This window comes from Schistosoma haematobium, chromosome 1, assembly GCF_000699445.3.
Source record: "Schistosoma haematobium chromosome 1, whole genome shotgun sequence".
NCBI classification, from domain to species: Eukaryota; Metazoa; Platyhelminthes; class Trematoda; order Strigeidida; family Schistosomatidae; genus Schistosoma; species Schistosoma haematobium.
Genome location: NC_067196.1, coordinates 21,540,633 through 21,549,972, shown reverse-complemented (window position 1 = coordinate 21,549,972; position 9,340 = coordinate 21,540,633).

The following is a 9,340-nucleotide window of genomic DNA, read 5'->3' as shown; positions in this document are numbered from 1 at the left end:
TAATCCGGTCTGTTGATTTCGAAGTTGGGAGTCTACTGCGTGTTTCATCCGGTTCAGCAACACTTGCAAAACTTTCCTGGTACTCACAGTAGTGTGATGCATCTGTAGTTCTCGCATTTTCTCAGATCTCTATTCATGTGTATCTTGATGAGGTATCCTTCTTTCCAGTCCTTCGTTATTTGTTTTTCCTCCTCAATCTTCCTGAATAGAGTGTGAAGCATGTCTGCAGTTACTTCTGTGTCTGACTTTAGCGCTTCGGCTGGTAGATTGTCAGGCTCTGCTGCCTCCTCACTCTTGATTTCTCCGACCGTTGGTATTGTGACATCTGTAGGTGCTGCCTCGATATCTGGTAGATTCAGTGGAGCTGGTATATTAAAGTTCCTCGAAGCGTCCTATTCATCTGTCCTTGTGCTCTTGAATCTCAGTAACTGGCTTGCCTTCTTTGTCCTTCACTGGTCTCTGGTTTACTATATTTCCCTGTCAGTTTCTTCGTTGTGTCATATATCTGTCTCATACTTCCTTCTCTTTTAGTTTTTCCCGCTGTCGTTGCCATCTCTTCCACATATTTCTTCTTGTCGGTCCTAATTCTCTCTACTTTCTTGTTAGTCTCAGTGTTCTCATCTTGTGCCTCGACTTTCTCTGTCTTTGTTTGGCTGTTGTTTATTGCTGTCTCCTTTTTTTCTCTTGAATTTTCTCCTGGGTTACGATAGAAATCCATTTCTCATGATGATGCTTCTTGCGGCCCATAACCTCCTGACAAGTTGAAGTTTGTGCTTCTTTGATCTCTTCCCAGTTGTCCTCCATAGTAGTTTCTTCTTTCAGTAGATACTTTAAGGCTTAGAACGTGTTGTTGAGAGCTATCTTGAATTGGTTGAGTTAGTCAGTATATCGGAGGAAAGCTGCACTGAACATTTGTAATTCTGTTTTCCCAGTTGTCCACTGCTTCTTTAGCCTCAGTTTCATCTTGGCAAATACTAGGTGGTGATCTGAAGCTACGTCAGTTCCTCTCCTGGTTGTCATGTCGTTAATTGACCTTGTGAATTTTCTATTGATGCAAATATGATTGATCTGGTTCTCCATGGCGTGATCCGGTGAGACCCATATAGCTTTGTGCATGCAATTGTGTCGAAATATTGTGCCACCTATAACCATTTTGTTGAATGCAGATAAATTTGCAAATCTGTCACTATTTTCGTTCTTTTCTCCCAGTCCGTGTCGTACCCCATCGTATTTTCATACCCAGTGTTTTCCATTTCGACTTTGGCGTTTAGGTCTCCCCTCAGAATTGTCAGGTCCTTTCCTGAGCACTTTGCTATGATCGATTGTAGCCCCTCGTAAAACTGATCTTTATCGTCGTCATTGCTATCATTTGTGGGTGCATAACATTGGATAATATTCATTGTGATTCCCTCCCTCACTGTTTTGAATATCCTGGATCCATGAGATTCCCATCCTATAAGTGCTTTACTGCTTCTTTGGAAAGCATCAAAGCAACTCCCTGAATGTGTGGAGCATTTTCCTGTTCGTAATCGAAGTACAATAACATCTCTCCCGTATCTAGCCTTTGTTGTTCAGATTGAGTCCAATGGGTTTCACTGATTCCGAGCACCGTCAAATTGTATCTCCTCATTTCTGTAGCTATTTGTTTGATCTTCCTGATCTCTCACATTTTCCGAACATTCCATGTAATATATTGATTATCGCTGTAGTTGTTAGAAATGGCATCGACCTCGCAACTTTCGAAGAATCTCGGCTTTCATTATGAGGCGTCATAATTCTTCCTTCATCTCGGAGGACAGAGTTTAAATTGTTTAAGCACGTTAGTGTTTTTTAGTAAGAATGTTTTGAACGGGATAGGATTGCCTACCCAACCCCCAACCCTCTTCATTACCCAGGCTTGTGACCGGCAGCAACTCTAGAAGAGCTACAGGCAGAGTTATGCATGGATTTACTGAGAAAAAGGTTACTTTCATTGTAGAGGCTGTTACTTTGTCAAGCCCACATAGGTTATTCTAGCCTCTGGACAGACTTTTACCCTGTCACTCAATAATCCTGACTGTTTTTTATATGACCGTATGTGTGTGCCATTCTTATCTTACGACGCCTATACCTTATTTTTGTCTGACTATAAATATTGAGTAACGCTTAATTGAGTTAAATTGACTAACATACCTTCTCCACTGCACGTCATTTCGTTTTGCTTCACTTTTCAATCAATGATTGTACGAAATATATGTTCTCAAAATCCATTCTCGTATTTGACTTATTTAATTCCGCTATTCACCAACGCGATTTTAGTCGATAATTACATTTCAATAACAAACAGAAACGATCTAACTAGAGTCAGATCGCGGGTCACTAAAAACTGTTCAATTCTAAAGATCAACCAATCGCTTAACAACGATCAATAAATACTAACCAATGAGCTTTCGTTTTTCAGAGATATTTTGATGCAATGAACTGTTTACTGTGTCTATTCGATCCATTACAGTCGTCTGTAAATAAGGATTACTATTCAAGGAGCAACCCATTTCATGACAGAGAGAAATCTATAGTTCAAAATTCCAGATTCTATTTGCTGTTAAGCTATGTATTTCATTAATATATCAGAAATATTATTTCAAACAAAATGTACTTGATTACAGTTTCTTAAAAATGGGCATTTAACCAGAATACACTGCAGACATATGGAGAAAATTAACTTTTAGTAATAACTTTATTTCAAAATTTTGTCAGTTCGGTGAATTTTTAGTTTCCTTTTTAAAATCAAAGAAATCACCCATATTGAACCGCTTTTTGGAATTATAAAACCAATATAATTCTTTAGTATGCATAGCTCATGTAAACGGATGGCGTAATCTCAATAGCATCACTCAGTCAGTCATCAACAACGTAGAACTTCGTACGTACGTACGTACATTAGTTCGAGTTGCCATACCACATTAGCACACAGATGCAGTGGTCGATTCAAATCCCGTAGTGCTATATGTCGTAAAATTATAAGCTGTAATCAGAAAGATTAGTGTTTGAAGATGTTATTTAAAGAGTATAATCCAGTGAAATAAATATGGGAAGAGAAAAAAAGGGACACGAATAATTCAGAAGATCGGGATTTGGGAGAACACAGAGAGTGGATGCACCTCAGCCATTCCAAACGAACTTGAGCCATGTCATTCAAGGCCTCTAACCATCGGTTGCTATCGTCTCGCAGATCCCAACCAGGTAGTCTACACCTACCAGCATGGCTCAGTCTACTTGCCAGTGACTTCATGGATTTGTGCCATGTTTTTGTCTGGCCGCACCTAGCTTTCTCCCAACCTACTCCAACACCATAAAACGTCTCACGAGGGAGCAGTCGGTGGTTGGGCATACGTAACACATATACCAGCCGTCTCAACTGATGAAGTTTCACTACGTCATCAATCGATTCGCCATTCCTTACCTGGTACCAGTTTCCTAACAACTACGTTACTTACTCGATGGTCCCAGGATATACGAGCAATGCTTCGAAGACACCTGTGATCAAGTACTAGTAGCCTACGAATATCCTCTACTCTTACCGGCCATGTTTCACTGCCATAAAGTAGGACGGATCGAAATACTGCGCAGTAAACCCGTCCTTTGGTTGATAGACGGATATCTCGCCTACGCCATACATGACGCAAGTTGGCAAAAGCTAGTCGAGCCTTCTGCATCCGTGCTGAGATTTCGCCACACACCAGACCATAAGTGCTGACGAGACTCCAAGACAAGTGAAGCGGTCGACACGCTCATCTACTTCACTCCCTATTATTAGTTCGGGTGTCGATGCAACCCAATCCTGAAGCAACATTCTGCATTTCGAGGGGGAGAATCGCATCCCGAACATGCTTGCATTGTTGCTTAGAGTGATCAGAAGACTGCATTTTGTCAGCGTCTTCACCAAATAAAACTATGTCATCAGCATATTCTAGGTCAACAAGTGAACCTCCCGGTAGAAGCTCAACCCCTGGAAATTTAGATGAAGAGAGTGTTATCTCTAAAAGTACGTCAATGACAAAGTTGAACAAGAATGGGGAGAGTGGACAGCCCTGACGAACATCACTTGAGGTAATCAATTCTGATGACAGTTCGCCATATGCTCTCACTCTACCAGTTGTGTTCGAGTAGAGAGCCTTTGCAAGGTTAATGTACTGCTTTGGTACTCCTTTCAGTGACAAACACTGCCATAGAACCTCACGATCAACAGAGTCGAATGCCGCCTTAAGGTCGAGAAATACTACAATTGTGGGGCGTCTGAATGTGTGTCTGTGTTCTAGAACCTGACGCAGTGTGAATATGTGGTCTATACAACCACGTCCAGGTCGAAAACCAGCCTGATTTTCTCTCGTCTGCTCTTCACGAGCTTTAGTTAGTCGTCAAATTATTATTGAAGCTAATATTTTAGACACTATATTAGTCAAACTGATTCCTCTGTGATTGTCACAAGAGGACTTTTGTCCTTTATTATAGACTGGCACAATCAGTGATTGAGACCAGTCAGATGGGATTACGTCCAGTTCCAAAATTCTACCCAAGACCTTAGTTAATCTCACTGTTAATACTGAACCACCAATCTTAAAAATCTCAGGAGTAAACCTGTCAGGGCCTGCTGCTCTCCCTCGCTTCAAATTTCCTATGGCTTTTTCAACTTCGTAAACAGTCGGAGGACCTACATTAGCTTGCCATTCAGGTTGACTGGAGATCGTGGGAAACCAAAGTGTGACTGAAGGCCAGTTGAACTGATCCCTAAAGTGTTCTGCCCATCGATCCAAGCTCCTGGATTGAGGATGTATAATATGTCCATCTTTCTCTGAGAGTGTTTCGCTAACAGCCGGTTTCGTAATACCGGTTTCCTTAACAAGTCTGAACAATTGTCTGCTATTACCTATTGCCGCTGCCTTTTCCATCTCTCTTGCTTTCGCTACCCACCACTGTTCACGGTCATTGAGTAGACTTCTTGTCAGCTTGCGCTTAAGCTGACTCCGCTCTTCATTATGTTCAGAGCCAGGTGGAATGAGTTTCCGAGCATCCATCAGTGCGATAGATGCTGCTGAGATCCAGTGTTGCTCCCTAACCTTGTGGTTTACCTCACTAGCAGATATCACTGCCTTTTCCACAGCTTTTCGGATATCATTCCATGCTGCCTCGGGGTGGGCATCACATACATGGCTGCCTAACTGTTTTTCTAGTTGTTCCTCAAATATACTCTTAGCTTGACTATCATTAAGTAGGCCCCTAATAGGCTTCCTTGCAGCGTCTTTCCTACGTCCAGTAAGACGCAGACAGATACGCGCTCGTACTAGAGCATGATCTGAATCTAAGTATGTGCTCCAGAATGAGCGACAGTCTTCTATCGAGCCCCTCCACCGGTGGCTGATAGCGATGTGATCTATTTGGGTCCAATGTTGGGACGAATTAGGGGTCGCCATGTTAAAAGATGTTTTTCCTTATGCTTAAAGTTAGTATTTGCAAGGAACAGGCGGTTATCTGAGCGTAGCTGCAACAGACGGTCGCCATTATCTGTTCTTTGAGCCACGATGCTATAAGATCCACCCAGGTGTCTTTCCCTATCGCTTAGTTTACCTACTTGAGCATTAAAGTCATCTTTTACATCATCTGAGCTGCAGTCAGTGGGAAAATAAGCAGAGAAGACGAGGAGGCAACGACGAGTTTCCCTGTTTTCCCGAGTCCTTACTGTTCCGTTTAGTCGGATAGAGCACAAACGAGTCTACTGGGACCCAGTCTAAGAGAGCCAGTTCTGCCCTAGGACTCAATGCTATGCCTACGCGGACGAGGCCACGGGAAGCAGAATCAAGGCTTCCAGATACACGAAGTGTGAATCGAATCGGTTCTTTATTTTGGCATGGTGAGTTCAAATGAATAACGCTACTCGGATCCTGTATGCGCGTTTCGGAGACGCAGCACACATCGATGGCGCGAGATTCTAAAGTCCTAGCTAAGGAAGCCTGCTGTCCTATTTGGCACAGTGTTCGGACGTTAAAAGCTCCTACGTGTAGTTCAGAGCGTGTTTTCAGAAGACCAGGAATAACATTCCGCGTACTCGAATCGTTTGCCCTAGCGATGCGAGGTGATAAAGAGGCGTGAGGAGGGTTAGTCATGGAGATAAGAGAGGTATTAGGAGGTGTAGGAAGGATTTGAATGTGACCAACTTGGTCTCATGTGCTGTTACGGGTATAAAGGCTGATGTCACTTTATTTATTTATTTCTTTGAACACATGAATATTGGTACAAGAGAGCGCCAATATATATGCGCCACACAAAACAATGAGAATTCGAAGAGAAGTACAAAAAAAAAACTAAGGAGTGCAAAAGAAAAGGAGAACAATAACGAAGAGATTGGTGTAAGGTAGTGCGGTAGTAACGAAGGAACGAAAAGGTACAATCAGAAGAAATCTTTCAGGTAAGTGGGACACAACCACTTTTTATGAAGAAAGTAAAAGAATGTTACAGCAGGATCGCCACTGGCTTCTATTCTGAGCCATATCTGATAACCTCTCTAGCCACTGTGTTGCACCATCTCTCAGACCCCAACCAGGGAGTCGTGAAGGACCGACAGAAGCCAGCCCTTTGCAGCTTTCTTTCATACCACGACACTATGTCATGCACTGACCACTTCTCCGCTTCTTCCAACCAGTCCCAGAGTCGGCAAATAATGCACGACGTGGAATTCTCTGGGACGACATTCGGAGAACATGTCCAAGCCACCGAAGTCGGTGTTTCAAGATGGTGACACCAATTGAATTATCATCTCTGTGCCCGAACACACGATGCCGAACCTCTGCATTACTGACATGGTGTTGCCACTGGACGTCAGCAATCCTTCGGGGACAGCGATGATCGAACACAGAGAGTCGTCTAACGTCCTCAACTCGGAGAGACCAGGTTTCACAAGCATAGAGCAGAACTGCTCTCACCGACGAGTTGTAGATCCGACCTTTTACAGCCAGACTAACATCACGAAGGCGCCAAAGGTGGCCCAGATTGACATGAGCCGCTCTGGCTTTCACTATACGTGCATTGATCTCATCACTCACAACCCCATCAGCACTTATGCAGCTACCCAGATACACGAACTTCTCGACTACTTCTATCTGCTCACCATCCAGGATGAGTACAGGATTAGAATCCTGCCAGTCTTGTAGAAGTACTTTGCACTTTGAAGGTGCAAAGCACATACTATACCTACGGACGCTGATTGCCAACTGATTAAGTGCGGATTGCATGCCTTGGGCATTATCGCACAGTAAGACAATATCGTCCGCATATTCAAGGTCGAGAAGTCTTTCTCCAGGCAACAGATCCACACCGCCATTACTTACATCCATCAGAGCTGTTTCCAGAATGTCGTCGATGGCAAAGTTGAAGAGGAATGGTGAGATTGGGCAACCCTGCCTAACCCCACTGCTCGAATGGAACAGTGGAGAGAGGTGGTTGTATGCCCTCACTCTGCCTGAGGTGTTTGTATATAGGGCTTTTAGGATGTTAATAAACTTCTCAGGCACACCCTTCTTCAATAGACAATCCCAGAGAACAGTCCTGTCCAACGAATCGAAGGCAGCCCTGATGTCAAGAAACACTACGATTGTTGGCCTGTGATAAATATGGCGGTGTTCTAACATTTGGCGGAGGGTGAAGATATGATCAATACATCCTCGACCAGAACGAAACCCATCCTGCTCCTCGCGAGTCAATCTTTCTCGGGTTTTGAACAACCTACGAAGAATGACGGAAGCCAATAGCTTGGACGCAATCGGAAGTAGACTTATCCCCGATAGTTGTTACAGGAACGACGTGAACCCTTTTAAAGATAGGGACAACTATCGACTCATTCCATGACGTTGGTACAATCTCTAGTTCCCAAACCTTTGTAAACAACGTCGTCAATTCCTTAGTCAAAAAGTCACCACCATCTTTAAAAAGAGCCGGAGGTAAGTCATCTGGGCCAGGTGATTTGTAACGCTTCAAGAGTTGGAGTTCCTTGCAGACTTCCTCCTCGTTTGGTGGATCAGTCGTCACCGGCCATGGAGGGCAGGACAGTTTGACCGATGTTGCTGGAGCAGCAGGCCAGTTGAACTGCCCTTCGAAAAATTCTGCCCATCGTCCAAGACGTCGATAGATGTTAGTGATTGGCATCCCATCATCCTCGCAGATAGTTTCGCTCACACCAGACTTCTTACTGCCAGTGGCTCGGATGAGTTGGAAGAGCTTCCGGTAATTACCAGATGCAGCTGCTGCTTCCAGCTCATTAGCACGCTTCGACCACCAGGCTTCTCGGTCCTTACGCAAGCTTTGCCCAATTTCCTTACGTAACATCCTTCGTTTATGGTCAAACTCACGGTCACCCGGAGTAGATCGACGGGCTTCAATGAGTTGTAAGGAACCAGAAGAAACCCAGTGCTTATAAGCGGGATGTTTCGCGAACCCACAACTGACTGTACCCGCCATTTTCATGGCGTCATGCAATTGCAACCAATGCTCATCTATACTTTTCGGTGGAGTGGTAGCTAGCCTAGAGGCTAGCTCGGTTCGATACTTACTTGCAACAGAAGTTGCAACCAGCTTGCTAATATCAATCCGTTGATGGCGGTCACTTCGTTGTCCACTGAAAAGTAAGGCAAGATTGGCGCAGACCAAGGCATGGTCAGAGTCCAGATAGGTACTCCAAAAGGAGCGGCAGTCTTGTACACAACCACGCCAGTGGTAGCTCATCGCGATGTGAACAATCTGAGTCCAGGCTTGAGATGCAGAGGGAGGACGCCAGGTGGCACATCGGCGATGACTGTGCCGAAAGTTAGTGCTAGCCAGAAATAGGTTGTGGTCTGTGCAAAGTTGCAGTAGACGGTCCCCGTTATCTGACCTGCGACCAACGAGTCCCCATCGGCCACCTAAACGACTCTCTTCTGTGCCTAGACGCCCGACCTGAGCATTCAAGTCTCCGGCTAGTACTACAATATCTGTCGAACGCACTTTCTGGAGAAGAACAGACAACTGGTGGTAAAACTCATCCTTGATTGCATCCGGGCTGCAATCTGTCGGGGCATAGGTGGAGATGACGAAAAGACATCGTTTCTCACGCCGATTTCTTCTCACTTTGATGGAACTTTCTAATCTAACAGCACATAACCGACTGTTAATGGGGATCCAATCGACTAGTGCTGCCTCAGCTCTAGCGCTTAGTGCGACACCAACGCCAACAAGACCAGACGAAGATGCCACAGGGTCCCCGGATAAGCGCACGTAAAACAAGCTTTTGAAGCGACAGATGGAGATCGAATTTGTAGTACTTCGCCAGAGTCTT